The sequence below is a fragment of the Camelus bactrianus genome, chromosome 1 (genome assembly GCF_048773025.1).
Source record: "Camelus bactrianus isolate YW-2024 breed Bactrian camel chromosome 1, ASM4877302v1, whole genome shotgun sequence".
In the NCBI taxonomy this organism is placed as follows: domain Eukaryota; kingdom Metazoa; phylum Chordata; class Mammalia; order Artiodactyla; family Camelidae; genus Camelus; species Camelus bactrianus.
In genome coordinates this window covers 98,954,408-98,980,311 of record NC_133539.1, presented here as the reverse complement: position 1 = coordinate 98,980,311, position 25,904 = coordinate 98,954,408, and the positions used below count along the sequence as shown (strand labels likewise).

Sequence of the window (25,904 nt, the reverse complement as noted above, 5' to 3'; positions counted from 1 at the left end):
GCAGCAGAAGGCATGGAATTGGTTGGGGGTAGGAAGGGGAAGAGAACAGTAGTATGAAATATGGTATCAGGGTAGGACTCTTGGATGGGGTGAGATTTGGGCCAATTCTTGAAGGTGGTGAGTGATTATCATACACCTATTTGGAGGAAGCCTCTTCCAGACAGAGGGCACAGACAGTCCTGAGATTGCAACGTCGGATCATGTCTGGATGTTCAACGAACTGCAAAAAGCCAGTGCTGAAGAAACAGAGAACAGGAAGAGATGAAGTCAGAGAAGAAATTGGGGGTCAGGAGAGACCATCAAGGGGGAAGTTGTAGGTTGTTTTCAAGATAAGTTTTTTTTAAAAAAAAATCCCTTATATTCTACTTTGTTTGTTATGCAAGTCTATTTATTCATAAAACTTAATGATCTGACCAGAATTTTTCTAGGCTTCTTTCATTAATTTTGTCAGGTACTCAGTAAGACTGTTAATCCAAACATCCAAGGTGGTTCATTTGTTTTCATATCATAAGAGACTTCTTTAACTTGGAATTTAATTTTCATTTCTGTTATATTTCTGTAGCTTTATTTATTAGGAATTCCGACTCTCTGTACCTTTGCTGTCCAAACTTTCTTTTAAACTATTGTGTTCCCTGTTACTGTCTTTGCTTTTTGTCCTTCCTTTGCATTCTGGAAAAGTTCTTCAACTTACCTTCCACATTAGGGTTTAGTCCCCAGAAGCATCAGTTCTGCTTTTTCCTGCTTTGACTATAGGTCTCATATTGTGATAATACACTATTAGTCACTTTTAATTCTTTCTTTACTGCAGACAGCAGTCTTTTCATTTCCGTTGGCAATATTAAAATCTCCTTTCATGTCTCTTTTCCCCCTTCCGAAGGCACATTTTGATGAAGAAAGCAGCATAACTTTCTAAAACTACTTCTGTTTCTCATAATATTTTCTTAATAAATATTCCTTTTTTGGCATCTTAAGTAATAGTCTATTTTAATTTTATGTTACATAATCATTTCCTTGCATACATTTGTTTCTTTCTGTCTGTCCTTGAGCAAAGAGCATTCTATCCATGATTGACATTTAAGAAAACCTCAGTTGAATGGATTCCCCTTGTTTCTCTTCAGTGAAAAAAATAAATGTTGCTAGACATCCCTCCTACCTTAACTGACAGGGTTGGTAAACTTGAGTGTCCATTACCAGGTCAGTGATCTACAGCTGAGTTGGGGGAAGAAACTCAGCCAGTCCAAGCAGGGAAACTCCACATCTGCATTCCCTCCTCCGGATTTTACGAAATGTGGTACTACCAACCATTTATGTCCTGTGGTTTTCTTTTTGGTCCAACCTCTGCTCGGAGTACATGCATTGTACTTTATTCCCCAATGCATTCTATTCACCATATCTGGGAAAAGATACCACCAGAATGTGTAGCACCCCCTACCCTGAATCTCTCACCTGTGAGACGGAGAACTTGTGGCTCTCCTGGCCTGATGAGGGCCCCGTCCCCGGCAATGGTAGAAAGCCACACCAGTGAAGTGTGTCTAGTGGTTCTCTGTCGACACCAGCCCTCCAAATTTGAGCTGCTTTCTTAGAGAACACCTTGTGGCTTTCTCAGGAGATGTTGTTGTTAATCTTGGAAAGTTATTCCTCTGGCCTCATGCTCTTACCCTGTCATGACGAAACAAAGTTAGACATGAGAAAGGCTTTGCTCCTAAATGTACACGTACGAAGCACATGAGGAGGTAGTTCTGGCCTTACATTTCTCTTCCATAAATGCTCTTAATCTCCTGCCAGAGGAAGAGTACAGAAAGCTTCCAGCCACTTCAGTCATGTCCCCAAAACTATTTATCCTTTTTATTCATTATGTCCTAAGCATCTAGAAAATTACCAGACTTGTGATATGGATGAAAAACTTTATCTTGCTATTGGGAAGTGTGTTTTAACTCAACATTTACATTTTAACCAGTTAGTCTCTGAATCATTAAATCTGATTCAAGCTCAAAAGAAATGGTGTTACTCACAGCATTCTGTGGCTATTCTGCTTCCTATATGTTGCCTTGAGGTAGAAGGCAGGTCAATAAAATTCAAAGCAGAAGTTGGGTTGAGATTTCTGACAGCAGTCCCTACAGACATGGCCTTAGTAATTCTGTCTCCAAATTTTCAATGTTTCCTTCCAAGTTTAAGAGAAAGAAGTGCAGCAAGAAGTTCATCCTGAAAATGTAACTGCTGTCAATAATAAGAAGAAATTCATAGCATAAGTTAAATATAACAAATCAATTTGGGGAATTGTAAATCTAATGATGCTAATACATTAAGGAGCTGGACTAATACAGGACTCCGATGGCTCTGTAATTGCTAAGCCCGTTTTCAAACAATAATAAATCAATTGCATTTTGCATTTGTTTAAACTCCAACTATTTGACCATTGGTATAGTTGAGACAAGAGGCAAACCACTGTGTCCACCTCTACCTGCCTTATATTTTGTTCTTAATGAGAGTTGTTGTCAGCAGTTACTGTTTTGTGAAGAAAATGCATCTTGTTTTATTTTAACTATGTATGTAACTTTGTATAGAATGATTATATAATCGATGTCGATTACAGCGTTGACGCTGGTGCATCGTTAATGTCATACCCTTTCCTTTGCCACCACTTTAATTCTAACACTGTAAGACAAACACGCCTCTTCTCATCTTTCTGTTATGCTGCATGCCATTAAAAGTGAAAGGAAATGCTATATTTATCTTGATATATATTAAAAAATAATGAAGAGGATAATTATCAAGGCTGCACTGCAATTTCATGGCACGGCTGTCAGTTACAAACTGCCTGATCTGCACTCTTTTAGTTCATAATGTTAGGGTGAAAAAATTGTGTGATTGAAATACAGTCATTTAATTAATTTCTCTCTATTATGACTTTCAGTGCTATACTTGTGATATGGGCTCAGTGATGTGAAATTCAAGTTTGGAAGAATAGAAGACTATGAAAGCTGGTCATTCATTTTTGCTTTATTTAGATATTTAATCTCTTAGTACTGCATGGCAGCAGTAAAGAAATGCTACAGATTTTAAATTATTCAGCTTATAGTTATTTAGATGTCAACAATGGCAAAATTGACAGGATGGTTTTGCATTTGCTGGCTCTTGGCTCCAGAAGATGTTTGGTTTAACAGCATGCACTTCAGTACCAAGTGGTAAATACAGATGAGTAACCATGGAGCCAAGAGAAGGCTACTTTACCATTTTTAAGACAGAATTATTCACTAGTAGTCTTAGTACTTATGAAACACAAGATTGTCTTTCCTTTTTCTCTGATTTATCAAAATAAGCACATGCTGGAATAGTTGACTTTTGGAAATATTAATCATAAGTGAATATGCTACAAGATTTATGAAGCGCCCTGATGACAGCTTAAAATAATTGCCAAAGTTCTCGGACTCTATCACAGTGAAGCATTCATATAGCTACAGTTTTCTAACTTTTGCTACCACTGGGATTTTGTATTATGGTCATGAAATCTTGATCAGATAGTTACCTGTTAAGAATACAGATGTAAACGGTTAGACAGAAAAAGGAATAATCAAGAATCTATATAAAGGAGATACAGAAAATAATTTAAAATAATTGAAATTTATAAGAGTGATACTGAGTATGGATGAGTTATATAATATCATTTCCTCTTCCCTTTTCGTTGTTTTGCTGTAATGAGCTAAGTTTAGTTTGCCTCCTATCTTATTGGGGAGGAATCAATTTTCCTCTACCCTTCTAGATTCCTCTGGCTGGTTTAAGAATTAAGTTCACATGAGATGGGTTAACAAGAGGAAATCAAAGTTTAATAACATGTATACATGACAGAAACTCAGGAAAACTGAGTAAAATTCACCAAAATGGCTGAAACCCTCATCTTAAATACCATCTCAGCTAAAGACAAAAGAGGATGTTGGTGGTAGTGGTTTGGACTTCAAAAGGGAGGAAGGCAATTCATATGGAGGTGGAAAAGCAAATATTTGGTAAATACATGTTTGTTGGGCCCTGTAGAGACAATGGGGCATAGAGAGAAACTGTAACAGCATTTGCTAGGTTTCTTCCTGTCTACACGTCTAGTTCATACAATATTTATCTATGGTGATAGCTCAATTCCAGGAACAGGCTTCTAGCTTCTAAAAATTTTTTAGGCAATTAGGGGAAAGGTCAAAGTGTTTTTCTGAGTCTTTTGGGCCTTGAATGTTTTCAGCTCAAAATAATTCATATGTCAAAGAGACATTGTGGGGTGCAAGTTTTGCTCCCTTACAATCCCATTTCTATAAATTTCCATTGGCATCATTTTTAATTTAATTTTCTAACAAAGTTTATCACTGAGATGTTTTAATTTACCTCTTGATCAGCCTAAGCATTAGATGAGAAGTGTCTTAAAGGTGGAGTCTGTGTTTTAAATACTTTTTTATCTTCATCAATGAATACAACACACTTTGTTAGTTGTCAAGTAACAGTTCTTGTACAAAAGAAAGGAAAAATAATGAACTTAACTTTTCATTAATAGTTTCTCCTTAGTTTTAGTAAATAGTGTACATTACAACATGTTTGGCTGTTTCCCACTCTTCAACTATCTCTATTGCTATAATTTCTCATGTAGTTTGGCTTCATAACCATTTTAGAATAATCATGAAAACTTTAAAATCTACCCCTTTTCTCTCTAAATGTCTCATGTTCTTTTACTGTTATTTGTTTAAAAATCCTTAACTAATTAAGGGGTTTTTTTTTAAATTACTTTAAATCTTTCCAAATCTCAGGTAAAACTGAAAGTTGACCAAACTATTCTGCAACATTTTAAGACAGGTTAATTTAAATTTTGTGATTTTTTTTTCCACTTAGTTGTTAGATCATATCATTCTTTTGGAGCTTCATTGGCTACTGGGTGTTCTCTGAAAGGGAATAAAATATGTGGAACAGACAAGATCTTCAATAGTTCAGCTGGTCAGTGTGGCCAAGAAATATGTCCTATTTTTCAACAGTCAATGGAAAAGAAGTACAGCCAATAAAGGAAGAAAACACCAGAGGTTTCAGGTGTTTAAATGTTGGCTTTTCTGATTTACATTTGATGGTATATCAGGTTATTGATGGGTAAATTCAAGATATAAGAGGAGTCCACAGGTAGGGGGAGAAAATGGAAGAAAGAAACAGAAAATATCTAGGCTTTATACTACAAAAAACTTTAACAGAATAATGGAGGCAACAGCAGTATGATTCGACGCCCTCAGCTAACGGATTAATAGAAACTATGGGAAACTAACACGACCGAAGAGTTCTCATGAAAAAGTAGCTAATAGAGAGAGCATCACCGTGGAATGTGATGTTGACACTGGATTTTTTTTTTTTTCCAAATCTTAGTTTGGAAAAGAAGCAACTTTTCCTCCCACTCTACATCCTATCTATAAATATGAGCAACTGATGCAACATTTTCTTACAAGACTAGGTAAGTGGTATCTGAAGGCAAATAGTTTAGAGAATTACTAAACCACTATTACTGAACAGTTCTGCTCAGTGTTTTAAAATGTAAAGTAATTTATTTTTCCTTAAACATACTCACTTTAGAACTTCAAATTCTCCAACATCAAATAGAACAATCATGAATGATGTTTTTGCCTAATGTCCCACCCCATATGACATTTTCTTCCTGAATAAACCTACATGGGTATCATTTCAAATAGTATATTTGAGTTTGAAAAGCAGATCTAACTCCTCTTTAATATAAAGGAGATTAAATTGTAGCAGGTGTGGTGAAACCAGGGTATCAAAAGTGTTGAAGGGAGAAAATAAGATTTTATCCTCAACTACATTTGAAACCCCCTGAGTAACTTCAAATATTCAGTAGAAATTATTTGAGACTTGAAATAGTGGTAAAATTGACCCAGTTTTCTCAGAATCTTTTTTGACATAGAATTCACTCATTCTTTCTACAAATATCTATAGAGTGAACATTACTGGGCAGCTGCTCTAATAGAAACTGGAAATAAAATGATGAATCAAAAATGACATGGTTATCTGCTTTCAGGGAATTAACAACTTGTTTGGAGAGAAAGACATCACATTACCACAACTGTGTAATTATGTCGAGCTGAGTGACTCAATGTAAAGAAATATAATTTCATAAGGGCGTATGAGAAGGAATCCTATACTAGACAGGAAGGCCTCCTGAGGAAGCAATGTTTAAGGCAAATGAAGGAGGGAGAAGTGAATGGTGACTAGGGAAAGAGGGCACAGAAAAGGTATATGCAAATGGCTTCTAAGAGGAGAATGAAAACTCACATGTTGATGGGAAATTGCTTTATGAATGTATTTAGCACCACAAACCAACTGGGTAAAGAGAGTATTGTTTAATATAGGGTTGGCATGCAAACTATGGCCCACACTCCAAGTCCAGCCTTCCACCTGATTTTGCAAAAATGTTTTATTAGCACTCAACCACTCCCTTTCATTTATATATTATTTATGGCTGCTTGGGTTGACCACACGAGAGTTGAGAAGTAGTGACAAGATCATCTTGTCTCAAAAATCAAAATATTTACTTTCTGGCACTTTACAGAAAAAAAAAATCTGCTGAGCCTGGTTTCATAGACAGTGTTAAAGAAACTAGTTTTTGTATACCTGATGTACAAAAATGACTTGCAGATGTCAATGGTACCTTCACAATCTAATGGGGAAAAATGTAGTCAACTTTTGTGTCTTAGGTGTGAAGAAGGACCGTCTTTAGCAACCTCAGAAATTAAAGGCAAATTTGATGAGTTTTGACTCTACCAAAATTAAAAACTTCCATTCAACAAAGTATTCCTCAGAGATGTTACCAAATGGATAATTGGAGAAGATGTTGTAATCACTACAATCAATAAAGGACTAATGTAGAATGAGTGTACAAGGAACTGCTTTAAGAAAAAGATCAAGACCTGGTACAGAAATGAGCAAAAGATATGAATGGGCAATTCACAGAAAAGGAAGCCTGTATAGGTAAACAGTTTATGAAGATATGCTCAACTCAGCAGAAAGAAGAGAGAAATATAGTGCAAATAAAACCCCATGTTGCAAACATTAGAAATAAGTACTGTACCAGCTGTTTGCAAGGATGTAGAAAGGCAGGGATGGGTACGGAATGTTGCTGAGTGGTGTAGCTACTCAGAAAAGCAGTATGGTAATACTTACTGAAGTGAAATATACCTATAATGCTCTATAGTGCTCAGTACCACTTGGAGCATATACCCCAGAAGAATTATGACAGCTCTCTAAGAAGGAAGATGCTCAAAGATGTTCATTACAGTGTTTACAGTATGGAAGATTTGGAGGCAGCCAAGATGTCTAACATCAGAGGGATGTATAAGAAAAAGAATGAAAGAGAGAAAGAGAGAGAGAGAGAAAGAGAGAGAGAGAGAGAGAAAGAGAGAAAGAGAGAAAGAGAGAAAGAGAGAAAGAGAGAAAGAAAGAAAGAAAGAAAGAAAGAAAGAAAGAAAGAAAGAAAGAAAGAAAGAAAGAAAGAAAGAAAGAAAGAAAGAAAGAAAGAAAGGAAGAAAGAAAGGAAGGAAGGAAGAAAAAGAAAGAAAGTAAGAAAAGGAATATTACCCTTAGTCTGGAAGTGTTTGCTTTTCTCTAACATAACCTCAGGAATAAAGGGGACAATGGATATTGATACAGTAGGGGTCAAACCATTAAACTGTAGATACGGTCATCTCCTAGGATGTGGCAAGGGGGAGGGTCGCAACAGTAGTGAAAAAGATCGAAAGAGGTGCCCACACTGTCCATAGGTAAGGGGTGGGACTGAGAAGTTTACAAATGGCAATGTTGGGGAAGAGGAGAGGTTTTCTAATAATATTCACCTCAAAGATGTAAGTATTTTTCTTGTTTGTTTGTTTGGCTGGTTGATTGGTTTTGTTATGTCATTGTTTTTTACAAAAAGATGTGGAATATTGTTCTGGAAGCCAAAAAGGAGAGTAAGTTCATTAACCCCTCCTTCTGTTTCCCAGGTCCACAAGATAAGCCATCACTTGAGAGGATTAGAAGGGAAATGGTGTCACTAGGTTTCAATTAAGGCAACGAAATACAGAGAGTGCTGTTATAGGGTATTGAAGATAATGAAGGAATTTGCTGAATGTGGCACGGCATTTCCAGAGGGCACCATGGAAGGATTTAGGACTTCAGGGAGAGAGATGCTTCAGCTTGAGGTTCCGTACAACATCTGAGAGATAATGGTATTGTGGGATCAAGGACTGGAGAACTGACACTTGAGGCAGGAACCAGTGGATATAAGGAAGAAAAAGTAGGAGCATTTAGTGTCCCAGAGGACATGGATCACTGGGCCCGGGAATCACATGGACCTAAGATCAATCCATGTAGAAACTGCTGGATAATCAAGGTCACTGTCAGAATAAACCAGCATGTTCTGTTGAGCACATGATATTTCAGGTCCTCTGCTGGTGCTGTACACCATCTCATTTAATCTTCACAATTACGTTGTAAAGTAGTAGAATTATATTAATGAAGAAGAGAGAGGTTAATTAGCTGGCCCAAGGGGGTGTAGACCTCTTTCTTTGTGTTTCCCTTTCCAGAGCTTTTGGCAGGCTGGGAAGCACTGCATCAACACTGCTATTGCTTTCGATTAGGTTCAGCCACAGCTGAAAAAACTATGTGAGGTGGGGCATGTGTAATATGTGTGTGTATGTGTGTGTGTAGGCAGTGAGGTGGGGCTGGGGTAAAGGTAAGGGTTCTAAAGACGCCGGATGCTGAATCTTCATCAGGATTAGTTGTGGCCCCAGCCCCTGCAGACTGCATGGCAGTGTAGGAGTTGCAGTGAACTCTTAAGGTTGCAAAATAAGACATTTGCAAAGAGCCTATGTATCAGGAAAGATTTATATTCCATTGAAAAGGTTTTATTGTCAATCATTCTTTGGAGACAGTTTTTAACTTTAAAAATTTTTAGCAAAGCAACTCTCAACGTAAAATTAAATTTTTAAAAATACCCAGTGTATACACAGAGCACTTCTGCTTGAAGAAGGGCTGGGAGAGGAGAATCCAGCTCCTTTTCCTTTTCCTCTTGTTCTGAAGCACCTTCACAGAATTCTTGGTGCTCTGAGAAGAAAAGAAGGAAACCCTTCTTCTATAAATTGAAAGAATATCTACAAGCACATTTTATTAACCTCAAAAGGGATGTATAGGAGCTACAAATAACTTTTAAAGTTCTTTTAAATCTGAGATGCTGAAGAACCAATACATTTTAAAACTGTTAAAAAAAAAAAAAAGAAAGCTATCACAAACTCATCCGAATGGCTAAAGTTAAAGTGTGAGCATAACAAATGTTTGTGAGGATACAAGACAACTGGAGATTTCATACACAGATGGTCAGAATGTAAGTTTATACAATCACCAAAGTTAAGCATATGCCAACCCTTATGATCCCGCAATTTCACTTGTAGGTATACACCCAACAGACAAAACAAAGGGAATGAGCTAAGCTTGGAAATGGACCACATAGCCATTGGTTTTAGAAAGAACAAAAAAGAAAATATGATGTATTCATATAATGAAAAGAAGCAGTAAAAATCTACTACATGTAACAACATGAATAAACCTTATAAACACAATATTTAGTTAAAGAAGCCAGATACAAGATACATAGCATATGACTACATTTATGTGAAGTTCAGAACAGGCAAAACTAACAGACGGCATTAGAAGTCAGGAGAGGTCATCTTTTGGGGATGAGAGGTAGTGACAGGGAAGAGGCTTAAGAATGCTGCTGGTGAGCTCAGGCTCACTTCAAGCATTAGGCAGCAGGAGACACCTCATGGGTGTATCTGGCCCTGTGCCGCTGAAGCCTCTATCAGTGACTCCAACTTCCAACTGCTTCTGAACCCTGAGAGCACCTTTTGGGTCCAGCCAAGGTTAAGTGACCTTCTCTAATCCCATCAGTTGTGTTACATTGGGGAATGGGATTATCTGGTCCATTCTTCTATATAGGCGACAAGGCAATTCCTCTAGTAAGACTAAAGAAAGAATTAATTCAGGTGCTAATAAAAAGAGGAAGGAGGTGGGAGTTGGATGCTGGGCAGGGGGAAGATAGACTTCAATACAGTTGTGATGAAGAGTTATATAAAAGCGTAATTTGAATATCATGATTACCTTCATCTAACAATTTAAAAAATCTATTTCTGGGGAATTTTCCCAATGGAATGGATAAATAGTTACCTTGCTAATGAAATTTCAAGAGACAATAAAATACAGTGGTGAATAAATTGGCCCTCAGCTACAAAGGGCCTGGATTTGAAACCTGGCCCCGTCCTTTACTGCTGTGCAAGTGTATGCAAATTTCCTAAATGTCTCAGTTTCTCAGTCTTTAAAGCATAGAACAAATATCTACCTCATAGAAATATTATGAAGATTAAATAGAGAAAATATATATTTAATATTTAAATATCTATATAACTTCAAAAGAGATAAATGCAGAAATAAAAAACACAAGAATAAAGGAAAATGTTAAAACTTAGAACAAATATCTAAACTGAAAACACAGAAACTAAATTGCATATAACCCTAGATACAAAAGTTCACTAAAAGAAACATTTGGGAATATTTTACACAACTCTAAAGTATATGCAAATGATGCAACTGACAAGGGCTTAATTTCCAGAATATATAAATAGCTCATACAACTTAATAACAGAAAAATAAACAATCCAATCCAAAAATGAGCAGAAGACCTAAACAAGCAATTCTCCAATGAAGACATACAAATGGCCAATAGGCACATGAAAAACTCTCAATATCGCTAATTATCAGAGAAATGCAAATCAAAACTACAATGAGGTACCACCTCACACCAGTCAGAATGGCCATCATTCAAAAGTCCACAAACGATAAATGCTGGAGAGGGTGTGGAGAAAAGGGAACCCTCCTACACTGTTGGTGGGAATGTAGTTTGGTGCAGCCACTATGGAAAACACTATGGGGATTCCTCAAAAAACAAAAAATAGACTTATTATATGATCCAGCAATCCCACTTCTGGGCATATATCCAGAGGGAACTTTAATTTGAAAAGATACATGCACCCCAATGTTTACAGCAGCACTATTTACAATAGCCAAGACATAGAAACAACCTAAATGTCCATCGACAGATGACTGGATAAAGAAGTTGAGGTATATGTACACAGTGGAATACTACTCAGCCATAAAAAGGAATAAAATAATGCCATTTGCAGCAACATAGATGGACCTGGAGATCATCATTCTAGGTGAAGTAAGCCAGAAAGAGAAAGAAATATACCATATGATATCACTCATATGTGGAATCTAAAAAAAAAAAAAAGAAGACACAAGTGAACTTATTTACAAAACAGAAACAGACTCATAGACATAGAAAACAAACTTATGGTTACCAGTGGGGGAAGGAGATGGGAAGAGATAAAATGAGTGACAGAGATTTGCAGATACTAGCTACTATATATAATATAGATAAACAAGTTTCTTCTGTATAGCATATGACACAGGGAACTAGATTCAATATCTTGTAGTAACATAATGAAAAAGAAAATGAAAATGAATATATGTATGCATATGTATGACTGAAATGTTATACTGTACACCAGAAATTGATACAACATTGTAAACTGACTATACTTCAATAAATAAATAAATAATTAAATAAAGTCTATGCATTTGCAAACCTAGATTAAATGGATGAATTTTAGGATAAAACAGATGAATTTTAAAATTTAGGAATATAAAATCTTAAATAAATCAATAGCCAAAGGGGAACTAAAGAAATGTATCAAAGACTATCACTGTTCATCCTCCAAAAAAGATTAAATCCACACAATTTCACAGGTTATTTTCTTTTCATATCTTCAAGGAAATGTGTGTTGTTATTTAAACTGATTCAATCATAACCCAAGGAGAAAAACTTCCAAGTTATTTTTAAGAACTAGAATAACTGAGTGACATTAAGATAGCATATACAAAGAAAAGACTATTATTATTTCTGAAAATTGATAAAAAAGTATAAATATTGAAAACTAGAATTAAGAAGTAAAATATTAGAATAAATTAAAAATACATGAATAAGTGGAGTTCATGCCAAGCGTTACAAAAGAAAATGCATTAATATAATTCAAGACATTAAGAGCTCAAAAGAGAAAATTATGATTTCCTTGATAGATGCTGAAATAACACTTTATAAATATTATCATCCATTTTTTCAGTTCAAAAAATCTCTTAGATATAAAAAGATTTATAAACATTTTTGTTTACATATATATCAAGATATACATTCTAATGTCAGTATCATGATTAATGGTTAACCATTAGAGACATGATAATAAATTGAGGAACAACACAAAAGTGCATACTATTACCAATGTCCCTGAACATTGCTCCAGAAATGTTAGTCGTTGTAATTAAATAAGAAGACAAAATGAAATTACATTTATTTTAAAGTATGTTGGAAGAAACAGACAATCGATGGACAAAATAGAGTCAAGAAATACATTAAAGTTTATATTGGACATTTGAATATGATAAAGGTGATATTTAAAATCAATAGAGAAAATAAGGAATATTTATTATGTTATTAAACAATAGGTTGGCTTTTTGGAAGAAAACAAAGAACAAGCTTTACTCAGCTCCTTTCACCAAAATATATCCTGGCTGTATCAAATCTTACTAGTAAAAGAAATAATAGCATAAGTAGAAAAAGAAAGCATGGTTGAGTCTCCTATACCCTTAGTAAATTCTATTTCTAATCATGTCCCTATAAAGAGCTGTCAAGTTTGTCTACATAAAATCCAAAACATTTGAATAAAAATAAACAAAAAAGATTTAACATTAAAATGTACTTGACAAACAGAAAAAATGAATATTATTTTTAAATAATAGAGGCAAAAGTTCATAAGTATAATAATAATATGTAAAATGCTTAAAAACAAGTATGAAAAGGAGATAGCAATAAAGAAATAATCAATGTTTAAATATGAACAGTTTACATAAGGAGAAACATATGAAATCATAAAATCATATGAAAAGATCTTAGAGCTTACTAATAATCAGATGCATGAAAATTAACACTGAGATGTCATTTTTTTCTCCTATATAGGCAAACAATAAATGTTTATTAATACTTAGTGAGAGAAATAGGCATACCACTGATGGGGATGTGCATTTGTACAACCTCTCAGGAAGGCAGTGTGTTGATGTGTATCAGAACATAAATTGTGCATTTGCTTTGACTCAGAAACATTACTTCTAGGAATGCACCCGTAAGGGAGAGATACAAACAGGATAAGACAAATCAGGGTGTAAGAAGAGTGGCCATTGCTATTCCTTATGCTCAAATTTCATGAGACCTTTCTAGAAGATCAGTTGTGTATTTTTTATTCAAATCTTATTTTTGTGTACTAGATCCAAGAAAAGAAATGGCTTCAGACTTTCATGAAGGCATTTAAAATTATGAGTAGTTTGTATAAAAGCTCTAAAAAGAGTTTTAAAACACTCAGTGAAAATTTTGATACTTGTCAAAAAAGCCATTTTCTTCATTCTGAAACCTTACTTTTAAAGATTCCCCCCCTCTGTGGAGATGGAAGAGAGCATATACACACTGTTCCCCGCATGCAGAGAATAGGTCATTTCTAATTTTTTTCTAAGATAGGATCAGACTAATGGATGCAATGATCAGATCTACAACATTTACATCCTCTAGAGGACATACTCATCACCATGTCTGATCTTAGTTCTCATATTACAAGTGAATGTGCAATGGGAATCTATACAGAGCATAAATTTACCAAACTATTTGCTTTAGTTTGTCTTAATTCAAACCATCTGCCCTATCCTTTTCATTGTAGCCTATGGATTTTGGACAGAATATTTCCAAGGGTTAAGTATCTCAGATTTCCATTCTAGGAATTTGTTGTCTCTTCTCATCCTCTTTTCAGTATAGTGAAAAAATTTTTTCTTGCTTTCCAGTTTCTCTACCTTTATAAATGGGGAAACACCACCAGCATGACTCACTGGGGTGTGGTGACAGTTATATTTTCTTAATTAGTTAAAATGTGCAATGTGCTAATTACTTGATTCACAAGGAAAAAAAATCATTAAATAAAAATCACATTTGAGTGGTTTTAGCATATTAGGGCATATATTTTTATTTAAATGCAGAGAGCATCTGAATGTTAAATAAGCCACAAAATATGTTCTTGGTGAAACTAATTAACACTACAACCATGAGCACAATTCCCTTATGGGTTAATTTCTCAATGAAACTCAAAGATACTTTTTGACCTACTATAATGCTCCTTCTGCCAAGGTTAAGAGAAAGATATCACCATAATTGGAGCATATGAGTCTGTATTAACCTGATTTAGGTTGGGGAATCAAAGATTTGCACAAGGAAGGAATTCATAATAATTAGGGTGTAAAACATGCAAGCATAGGGGCTTAAACACAGCATGAATTAATTATTCAGTGTTGTTCAGTCCATTTGGACTTATAAATTACAAAAGGTCATAGAGAGAAGATTGTAACCCTTATTCCCTTTCCAGTCTAATAGCCTAAGACTTCTTAAGCCTCAGTCCTTGCAAAGCATGGATAAGCATATTTAAAATTGTGAAATAACAATATTCAAAGAAAAAAGATAAATAGGTACTTAAAACATATGTGAGGGCAAAGAAAAATCATGTACCCTTTGCTAGGTAATCCTAGGAATCAGGAATGCTTAAATTTCACACATCACTCAAATAGTTTTCACTTCCATTTTTGTAGTCTATATTAAAATAAATTAGTGTTGCTTTGTCTAACTTGATTTCATTGATAAAGTTGGCATTATCCTTACGTCATGATATAGGTTTCAGTATATTGATGATTTCAGGATTTCTGTGTATAATTCGTACTGGGGAAAAAAAACCAGAGTAAAGAGAGTAAAGAGGGTCAAATTCAAAAACAAGACCATCAAATGATGGAAACAGAGGGAGAAAGGTGATGCGATATGGGACAGGATGGGAGGCACATGGACAGCTTCTAGAAGCTGGAAAAGCAAGGAACTGATCATTCCCTAGAGTCTCTAGAAAAAACACAGTCCTACCAACACCTTTCATTTTAGCCCCAAAAGACCGATTTTGGCTTTTGATCTGCAAAAGTTTATGATAAATTTGTGTTCATTTAAACCACTACGTTGGTAGTAATTTGTTGCAATAACAGTAGGAAACGAATACAAAGACCAGTGAGACTCCATGCATCCAGAGATGCCTGACTGTATTAGTGTAATACATGGTCCCATTCCCCTCAATAGAGTCGTCATTATGAATATCAGAGCTAGAAGAAGTTCTCAAAAGCCCATGTCTTTGCTACTAGGAAAATGCCTAAACTAAACACAACTTTTTCCCCCTACAGTTAGCATTAATTTAATTCAAATTAACAAAGTGATATAAAGGACCTTTTCTGAACAATGTGGTCTATTGAATCACTACCGAGGATAAAACCATAAAATATGTTTTTTCTGCCTGTAGGCAGCTTCCCTGTAGAATAGGAAATGGCACGTGAGATTTGTATTTAAATAAAGTGCTGAGAGTTTGCAGATGAGAGGGCCCAATTTAATGACAAAGGACTTAGCACGATGGCTAGGTATTGCAAGATGTGGTGATGCAGTGAGGAAGGAACCGGTAAAAAGAGTGAAGATGCTGAAAATCAGATTAGAGGTGGCTGGAGAGGGGAGAGGAGTGAAGAAGTGCTGACAGTGTAAAAGCATTATTGTTTCAATACATTTTGTTAAGCTTTTATGAAATCCTTACTGTGGAATTCTGCTCAGTTTATAAACATGTTCAAATCTCTCCTAATTTAGAAGCCCTATCCCTTTGTCCTCCGGCACCGTAGTTATGATCTTGTATTTCCATTGCAATCACAGGCAGCCCTTTTGAGAGACTTGTCAACAGCTGCTGCCACCAATTTCTTGCTTTTCAGTTTCTCCGAAACTCACTGCAAATCTAGTTTTTCCTCCCATCGTCACCCCATAACTGCCCTACTCAAACATCATTCTACATTTAATGAACAGCTTTATGTCCTCACACTATCAGAGTTAACTTGGAGTTAGACTTGACCCCTCTCTCCTCCTGTCCTCCTTCTGGCCCTGCTAGATCTCTCCTACTTTCTTTGGTTTCAATTTCTAATATTTTATTTTGATTCCTTTTCTGCATTTCCATCTCGCTATTTATATTACCCATGTGTGCTTGCATGTTGTCCGCTTGTTCCATTAGGCCCTTTAACACGGTAAGAACTATTTTAAATTCTCTATCTGATAACTCCATATCAGGGATAATTCCATATTCCATGTATTATCATATCTGAGTCTGGTTCTGATGATTGTTTTGTCTCTTCAGACTGCTTTTTTCTTGCCTCTTGGCATGCTTTGTAAATATTTTTGTTAAAGGCAGGACAAATTGTATTTGGTAATAGAAATTAAGGTAAATAGTCCTTTAGTGTAAGGAATTGTGTTATTCTGGCTATGAGTTGCTCTTTAATATTTGCAGTAGAAGCTTTAAATTCCTCTAGTGACCTTACTTTTTTTTTTTAAATCTCCTCTTTATTTTTGAATTTTCCTAAGTGCTCCCCCTCAGTGAGAGTGTGGGTCTTGGAGACTGTTCAGCTGTAACGTACTGTTTGCACACTGGAGCCCTGTTGATATGATGTTAAAGTGGAAGGGGTGGGTTTTATACTCTTCTGACTCTCAGTTACTTAGCAGGCATGCTAGCTCATACTTAACCTCTAAAAACTTGTAAAAATTATATTAGTACTCCTATCTGTTTGTGTCCTGCAGCTTCTGCTTCCAGGTAAGCAGACTTCAGCTGCGTCTTTCTGGATAAATTTCTCTCCAAAATTTAAAGTGGCAGTTTGCCCTGAATCCTCAGTTCTCGGGTGGGTCCAAGTTTTTATCAAAAGCCAACTTGTTCAGCCTTTTCTTATTGTAAGGATGTAAGGGAAGACGTCCAAACGCTTTACATGTTGGAGCTGAAACAAGAAGTTCTTTACCTGACTTTCTAAATTTTAGCACATTGTTTTGTGATTTTAAACAGAGTGGTATGGACTGTTCCTACCAAGATAGTAATGTTTGAATCCGGATTTAGATACAATGCAAATGAAAATCAAGTGCAGATCTGAAGATGAATGTCCAGGAAAGGAACAATGGCATGTGTAAAGACTGTGAGGCAAGGAGGCCAGTGTGGCCAGAGCAGAGCAGAGTGAGGGAGAACGTAACAGAAGATTGACCCCGAGAGGCAATGGGAAAAATAGTGTGGGTCCCTTACAAGCAATTGTAAGGATTTGGGTTTATATTCTATGAAAAATGGAGTCTTCAGAATGTTTTTAACAGAGGGATGGCATGGCTCATTGGGTTTTAAAAGCATTCTGGTTCCTTACAGATCAGAGCAGAAAAGAATAAGGACAGAAGTGGACAGAACAGTTGGGATATAACTGCCGTATTCCTTGGGCGGGATTATGACAGTTTTGACCAGTGTGGAAATGGTGGATATGGTAAAAAAACAAAAACAAAACAAAAAAAAAAAAACAAACCTGTCCAGTTTCTGGACCAATAAGATTTGCTGGACTGGCATTCAACTGTGACAGAAAGCATGGCATTAAGCAGAACTCCATATACATTTTCCCTGAGCAATTGAAAGAATTGACTTGTCCCAGATGACAAGATGGTTTTCTGAACTACGTATCTGACAAAATCTCGCCTCTGATTAAAGTCATTGAACATATTTTCCAGGGCCCAGGCCAGTATGCTCAGTATGACACGCAAGCACTCTCCTGCTCCCCGTGACCTGGCATTTGGCATCTAACTCTCTAGCCCCAGCCCAGTACCTCCTTGAACATTCTGTATCATTCATGCTGAAATCATCGAGATTTCTACTGAAATGCCACAGTGTCTCAGGTTTTCGCATATGTATATCATGACTTCTTTTAGTCTTCATTCTCCTCAGATGGCTAACTCCTGCTGATACTTGAAGATTCAGTTCAGATGTTACCTTCTATAGAACATCTTCTCAAACCATTCTTTTGTGCTCACCTGTCCTAAGTCCGGGGAGGCTGCCTGTGTCTGAGGCTCCTCTGATCCTGTGCTTCCTGCAGGGTGCTGCTGCAAGTGTCAGGCTAGGGGACAACCTCCATGTGACTGTGGTTCTCTTTTGGGGTTAAAGTGAACAAAGACCCTGTAATACTCATCCACATGTGATGACAAAAGCTGACATAGTCTATACACTCGATGTGCATTGATGGGATAAGGACTGATCCTGTTTATTTTTTTGGTTTTGTTTATTTTATTTTGTTTCAAATTTTGGAGTTTAGAGAAATCACCACGTTTTAGAAAGTACCTGTAAATGTAAAGAAAATTCTCTTCACTATTCCATGGGCGAAACTAAAGGTAAATAACTAACCAACGCTCATTTGGTAACACACATTGTTTAAAAATTATAAAGTCACCTCAGTTTTAGGAGAGAAAGAACTCACGTGTGTGCAGTTTTTATAGGAACTATAATCTTAGGTATGTCGTTAGTAGATAAAAATAAATAGGCATATTTTCAATTGTTTTTCCCCTAAATAATGAAGCATTCTATTTTGGAGAATGTAGTTCACTGATACTGCTCTGATGCTCATAATTGATGATAAAGAGTCATGACAAATCTGGGTTTTCCCTTAGAACACCAAATTTCAATGATTTCTTGAATCTAATAATCCTGTGGAACAGTGGAAAATTATATAGAAAGTCCCATAAATTCTGCTATGTATTCAGTGAAAAACAGTGTGGAGGCATGGCTTGGAGAAAAAGCTGCTACTGACAGCCTTCTTTGACAAGGTTCACTAATAAGAAAATAAGAAGATAAGATTTTTCTACAGAGACCACAGTCCAGGACTAGCCCGATGAAATTGTGTTTAATCTTCAAAATAAATGGTCTAAAGATCAGCTGGCTAGGCTAGCGGTAGAGGCCAAGACTCAGGTGTTGGAAGTTAACTAAAATCCTAAGAAAAATGTACAGATGTCAAAAATAGAGCAATTTTAAAAGAAATTGTAACTTCATGAAAAAATCTGTATGTGTTGTGTAATAAATGCTAAGGCCAAATATGCTGCAATAATTCACATCAAGAGCTAGTCTGTTCTTTCATGAACAAGGGATACACACACACACATACGCAGTTGTTTGGTTTGTTTGTTTGTTTTTTTTAATAGTTATAAGACTGCAAAGAGAGAATCAATATGTTGGAAAGCATTGTACTATGTTCAAAATCAACTTGAACTTCAGGGGTTCTGGTTTTGTACTGAAACTGTGTCAGAGCTTGAGTTTCTTTTAAGAGTAGGAAATATATCTTTTTCTTACAAGAAAAATTGAGATATGGGAGGGGAGTACTCTCTGACATGAACTGTCTTTGAAAGCCTAAACATTTTACTGTTAGACATACAATTCAGGAAATATATTGTTTTATTTTCCAGTATTTCCCTTTGAGGAAATAGAGAAGAATTTGGAAGATAATCTACAACGATGTGACTAAGCAGTCCATCTTACAAACCTTCCTTCTCCGTTAGTCTCCTGGCACCAGCAGACCCTTAGGAAACCCTGGAGTTGGGGGAGTGGTTGGGAGACTGGGTGAATTTAAACACACTCATAGGATTTTGTTGATTCTATATATTCCTTGACTGTGCCCACTGTGTATACCAAGGCAGACACCTTGTATCCACAGTGTCTCTGGGACAGTAATCTGGATAATTTGGACATACCCAATCTAAAAGATATATCCTTTCATGCTCCCGATAAATTAATAACAAGCAGCATTTTTTTGGACAAATGAAGAACTTGCACAAAATTAAATATACATTTAATGACTAACAGACAAGTTCAATATTTGCATAATTGGGATCTAGTCTAGTCCATTAACTTACGTAGAGGACAATTTATAAAATGCATACATATTTAATTGTACTTATTTAATCTATTTTAATTACACAAAGAAAATATGATTATCAATAAAGAGCTCATTTTGATTAACACCCTAAATGCAGCCCCCGAGCAGAAATAAGCCTTGTTACCACCTTTTACACACAATTCTAAGAATACATTAAAAAAAGGACTTTATCCATTTGGGGGCTGATATCTTTCATTACATATGATTGTTCAAGTTGCTTTTTTTCTCTTTCCACGTGGTTGAAAAATCTTTCCATGACGGCACATAGATGCAGTTTATGCTTTTTCACTTAGCTGCTGGGTAATACTGTCTGCAATGGAATATCTATAGTTCATTTAAACCATCCCCTATTGATGGATATTTAGATATTTAGGTAAATTTTTCTCTTCTCTCCTTTCTTCCCTCTCCTCTCTGTCTCTCTTTTTTTTTCTATTACCACAATGTCTCTCCATAACAGAGCTGAGAGGAAAAATATCTGGACTGAAGGATAGTCACACTTACATTTTCATCGATATCTCTAATCACCCTCCAAAGACTTATATGGAGTGACACCTCCATCCGCAACATATAAGAACACTAATTCCTCTCCACCCCTAAAAACACTCAATTTTCTTAATCACCCAGTGGATAAAATATGTATCTCATTGTTGTCTACACTTGCCCTGTCCTCATAAATAGTAAAGCTGAGTATCGTTTCGTATGTTTATTGGCCATTTGTACTTCCTTGACACTGTATAAATATTAAATAAACGAATGATTAAATTACTGAATGAAGCAATACATTTAGAGTGCTAGAGAAATGAAAGTTAATCACTGACACCCAGGAAAGTGAAAATGTTTCCCTGGCAGGATGATTACAATCTTATTATGCCAAACACAGAAATTAAATAGCACTGCTTTATTTTTATTATGCACAGAGAGGTCATATAGGATTCGTGGTGAACAACTGTACTACATTTAATATGAGTTTACAAGCCCACTGGATATCAAACTTTTCCCAGTTATTTTTTTCCCTCCTTTGTGTGCGGGGGATTCTAGATTTAGCACCTGTAATTGAGTGTATACCACTGCTCCTTATTACATGCAGCTGTAAATTAGGTTCGTGGGTAGTCTTGGTGGGGGAGTGTGGGTCTGTTTGCATGCTCAGTTTATTTTTAATCTTTGGAAGAACTGTGTGAAAGTTCACATTCGGAGTGCTCCTTGACTACCGTCATCTCGCAATTTCCCCATCTCCTTTTCTGCTCTTGAGCACAATTTGCTCTTTTCCGCCTCTCTTTGCATCACCATAATCTGCTTTCAGAATCTTCATATACCCTGAGGGCTTAAAGTAGTCCCTTTCCCAACAGCACTTTATTCTAACAGTAATCAAAGTCTTAAGGTAAATGACAGAAATTCCAAGTGACAGAATTGTTGAAATCAGCTCATCGGAGGAGAAACTGGTGTACTTCTGATCAGCAGGGACAGTTCTGAAGCTAATATCTAAATCATTACATAGGCTGTTGTCCAGTATTAAAGTAATTGAATTTGGCCATTTAATTGTCACAGGTATAGCTAACTTACTATGTGTGAGGGATTCCTTAAGTGCAATTTTAAAATTTAATCCTTATAGCATCCTTCTCTTTCTCTTTAAGAAACTAGGAAACTGAGGTTTAAGCATATAAACATACAGGAAAATATGTATGAAATACTCATTTTATAACTTACAGAGAACTAATTTTCAGAGTTAATCTTTGTTGGTGGTTACGTATAATATTAGGACACTGCAGATGGTCATGAGATCCAGCAAACTTTAAAACACTCCCAAATGTTCAAAGTGTCTCAACTTTAAGTCAAATTATATAACCAACAGGAATAAAGGCCATTTCCAAATTAGGCAAGCTCTTTCGTTTTTGCACATTGATTGAGTTCCTTTGACATTGCATAAAAAGGGAACAAAAGCCTAATATAAAAACCAACAACATGCTAAACTGGGAGGATCTTGATCTTGAAGGCTCCAGCAGGGAAAAGGAAAGCGCCATAAAGCATGTGGCGTAGCTGATGTCAAACTTCTTCATACAAGGACATTGCTATAAAATGTAAATATCTTCAAAGGATTAACCCTTCAACATCAGGAAAATATGCACATTTTCAAAGGGGGTGAAGCATTTTCTAATCTGAACATCTTTAAAAGGGGGAAATCAATAAATGGCATGAAAAACTTCAAAGCAGGACCTCCTGTCAATGACAGAAGTTCCTCAGCTATGCAGAGGCTTTGAAGGAGGACTCCCAGTGCTGGGAAAGCTTTGAAGTGACTGAAAACAGACATTTATAATTACGGAAAGGTGCAGTGTCCAGCAGTGATAGTACAAAGACACGTCTGAGGTAGGTACAGACGGGGACTGGGAGGTGGCGGGGACACTGACCTTGCACCTCCCAACCTAAAAGCCTGTCGGGTCAACTCAATAATCGTATGTAAAACGGCAAGTGTGGAGTGAGAACAGTGGTGAGAGGCGAGAAACCAAATTATTTTAGATCTCACATTTCAAAAAAGAAAAAAACCCTCGGCACCCCCAAAGCAGATCTTAATACATACCGCCTGTGCTGGGTTCTCCTGTCCCTGCCTGGTCTATTAAGCTGTTATCAACTCTCAGCTTTCTGCAAACAAGTGTCCATAAGTGTGAAAATGTCTCAGAATCAGCTTCTTTAGGTCCCTTAGTCCCCAGATTGACAATTTTTTTCCATGTAAATATGCCAGACAATATTCTAAAAGGTGAAAAATTACTAAGATCTATGCCTTAACCACTGTTTAATTTGAGCCCAAAGTATTCTAAGCCATGATTTGGTATCTATTTCCCAGAATTCAACTGATGACCTTTTTGAATGCCACACCAAGTGGGACTAGCACTACACTGGGTGTCAAAGGCAGAAAGGCAGACATCGCAAAATCAGAGGAGGGCAATTTTAAAGTTTCATTCCTTAAACCAGATTTCTTTTTCCTTCCTTTTTTTTGGGGGGGCTTATTTTGCCTGACATCCTTGGGGTACAGTGAGCTAATAACATCCTCTTGCTTCTTGGTGGCATTTATTATGGAGTCTGCTTTTCCCAAAGGATTCTTCTATTCATCAAATATTTATTGAGCATAAAACCTTCTAAGCTCTGTTCTAAGTGCTAGGGGTACAGAGCTGTGCAAAGATACTCCCTTGTCCTCATGAACAATCTACACAGGCACTGCCTAGAACCAAACAGGAACATGTAAATTATACTGTGATGGGGCTGTCAAGAAAAGATACGTGAAGGCCGTGGGATGTACTGAAGAATTAGGTCAGTTACTCTAAGGAACTGAGAGTCGGACTGAAATCTCCAGGATGAGTGGTCAGTAACCAGGCGAACTCGGGGGTGGATAGGTGCCTCAGGTGCAGCAGGAACAAAAGCCATGTGACAGGAGGACAAGAGGAATGACACATCTATGGAGAAGGAGTTGGCAGGGTTGGGAGGAGCCAGATGGAGCATACCTTGTTAAGGACTGTCATCTTCAACCTAAAACCTTTGAAGAATTTTAAGCATGTGTTTGATAGAATGAGATTTGCATATTGAACAGATCATTTCTGCTTGAGTGTGAGGAGTAAGTTGAGAGAAGGAAAAGGGTAAGAGTGTCTGAGAGGAAACTAGTGAGAAGCCAGGAGATGACGGTAGCCTGGACGAGGGTGACAGCCGTGATGGTGATGGAGGCAAGTGGAAAGAGTTGAGGGATATAAAACTGAGAAGAGTCACTGTTGGAAAGAATAGGTAAGAAAGAGGGAAGAATCAAGAACAAGGCCCATATTTTTGGTGGGGCCATTCACTGAGGAGGAAGCTCTGGAAAGGGATTAGACTGGGAGCTAGAATAAGCAGTTCAGTTTGGGTTACGTTAAATCTGAGGCACAGCTGCTTCTGAGTAATACCCGGGGCACGTTAAGTAGCCATTCAAGTCTCTGAATCTGGAGGAGAGATTTTTGGCAACGCTAATGTTTAAAGTCACGAGCCTCACTGATGACATTAATAGAGAAGCAAAAGGGACTTGGAACAAAGACTTGGGGATTCCGGAGGAGGAACCAAATGTGAGACCACGGAATCAGGAGGCGGGAGGAAACCCTGGAGAACCTGCTATATCGGAAGTAGGTTGTTCGGAAAGTTGGTCCTTAAGGAGGGCACAATCAGCGTGCCAGGTGCTTCCTCTGAAACATGCTTACTTGTCTCAACTCAAGTTCTGCCTCCGATGGACCCCCTCCTCCTTCTTTCCCACACAGCTTTAGGAATTCCTATCATGCTACCTGCTTGGTATGTGCACCTCAGTGGCAGGAGTTTCTTAGGAGGTAATCAACGGACTACCTGCATTTTCTCTCTTGTCTATCATATCCATCACCATGTTCTGCCAGCTCTACTTCATCTTTTTCCCTTTGAAGTCACCTGCATTTCTCCATCTCCCTTGCTTCTACCTGAGACCGAACTATTATTGTCTGTGTCCTAGCTTAAAGCAAGAGTCTCTTAACCTCTTCCTCTTCTGGCTTTTCTAACCCAGACCCTTCCCTCCCCCACACTACATGCTGACTAGTGTTTTCGAGTGTAATTTTCACTATGCTCTGTGATTTTTTTTTTTGAGAAAACTTTTGTTTTTGAAGCATAACCAGCAAACAGAAAAAGGTACCAATATTTATACAGCTGATTAAATTTTATAAGATGAACATACTCATATAACCCGTACCCAGATCTAAAACAGAACATGAATAAATGTCCCCAGAAGATCTTCTGTGTCTTCTTACTGTCCCACCCACGCCCTGACCAAGTTCTTTTCCCATAGATTTGTTCATGGATTCAGGGGTTTTTTTCCTATTTTTGAACTTTTCAGCATGGAATCGCACAGTGAACTTTTTAAATTTGACATTATGTTTGTGAAATTCGTCCACATTTTGCATGTCATGATAGTGTTGTTTTTCTTTCTTACTGCAGCATGGTATTGCAGTGAATGAATATATCCAAATTTATTTATTCATTATGTTATTGATGGGCCATTTCTACACTGGTGATAATATTACAAATACTGCTGCTATGAAAATTTTGAAATCCATCTGGTAGTCAAGTGTTTGCATTTCTTTTGGATAAATATCTAGGAGTAGAACTGATACTATTTTAAGAAAGTTCTAGTTGTTCCACATCCTCAACCAAGACTTGGTATTTTCTGTATTTCGTATTTTGACTGTGTTCTAGTGGGTGCATAGCAGTGTCACATTATAGTTTTATTTGCATTTCACTGATATCTAAGAAAGCTGAGGTACCTTTTCTTTTATATATTTACTTTACAATTGGACGTGATCTTTCATAACTGCCTGTAAAAGTCTCCTTCCCACTTACAATATGCAAAAAGTAGACAAAAAGAGTTGTCTAATTTTGCATATATATTTCCTAGATACATGTCTTTTGTCAGCTCTAAGTATGGTAAATCTCTTCTACCACCATCTAACTTGCCTTCTATTCTTTTAGTAAAGTTTTGATAAAAGAAGTTCTTTATTTTAATGTAGTCAACTTTTCTCTCATACGCAGAATTCTTTGGGTTTTTTTTTTTAATCTAAGAGATCTTTGCCTAAATGAAATTTATGAAACTATTTTCAAGTTTCCATCTCCAAGCTTACTGTTTTGTCTTTTATGTTTATAATCCATCTGAAATTGGGCTTTGTGCCTGGAATGAGTTAAGAGTAAAGATTCATTTTTTTCCCACATGAACATCCAACTAACTCAACACGATTTACTGAAAAGGACATACTTTTGCTGCTGTATTTACGTCAACTTTACCATAAAGTAGATAACCACAGAGTATGAATCCATTTCTGGGATCTCTCTTCTGCCCTATTTTTCTATCCTTTTCTCTCTACCACAATGGCTAAATTATCATAGTTTTACCTAGTCTTCATTTTTTGTAG

The 25,904-nt window shown here is 36.6% G+C and overlaps 1 long non-coding RNA gene across 1 annotated transcript in view; it reads right to left on the bottom strand.

Annotated features, from left to right (window-relative positions):
• Nucleotides 1-25,904, bottom strand: part of LOC141578166 (uncharacterized) — a 367,419-nt gene that overhangs the window by 12,823 nt on the left and 328,692 nt on the right. Inside the window, exon 4 of the long non-coding RNA XR_012508204.1 lies at nucleotides 1,447-1,659. This is a non-coding gene — a long non-coding RNA (uncharacterized LOC141578166). The remainder of the gene's footprint in view (nucleotides 1-1,446; nucleotides 1,660-25,904) is intronic.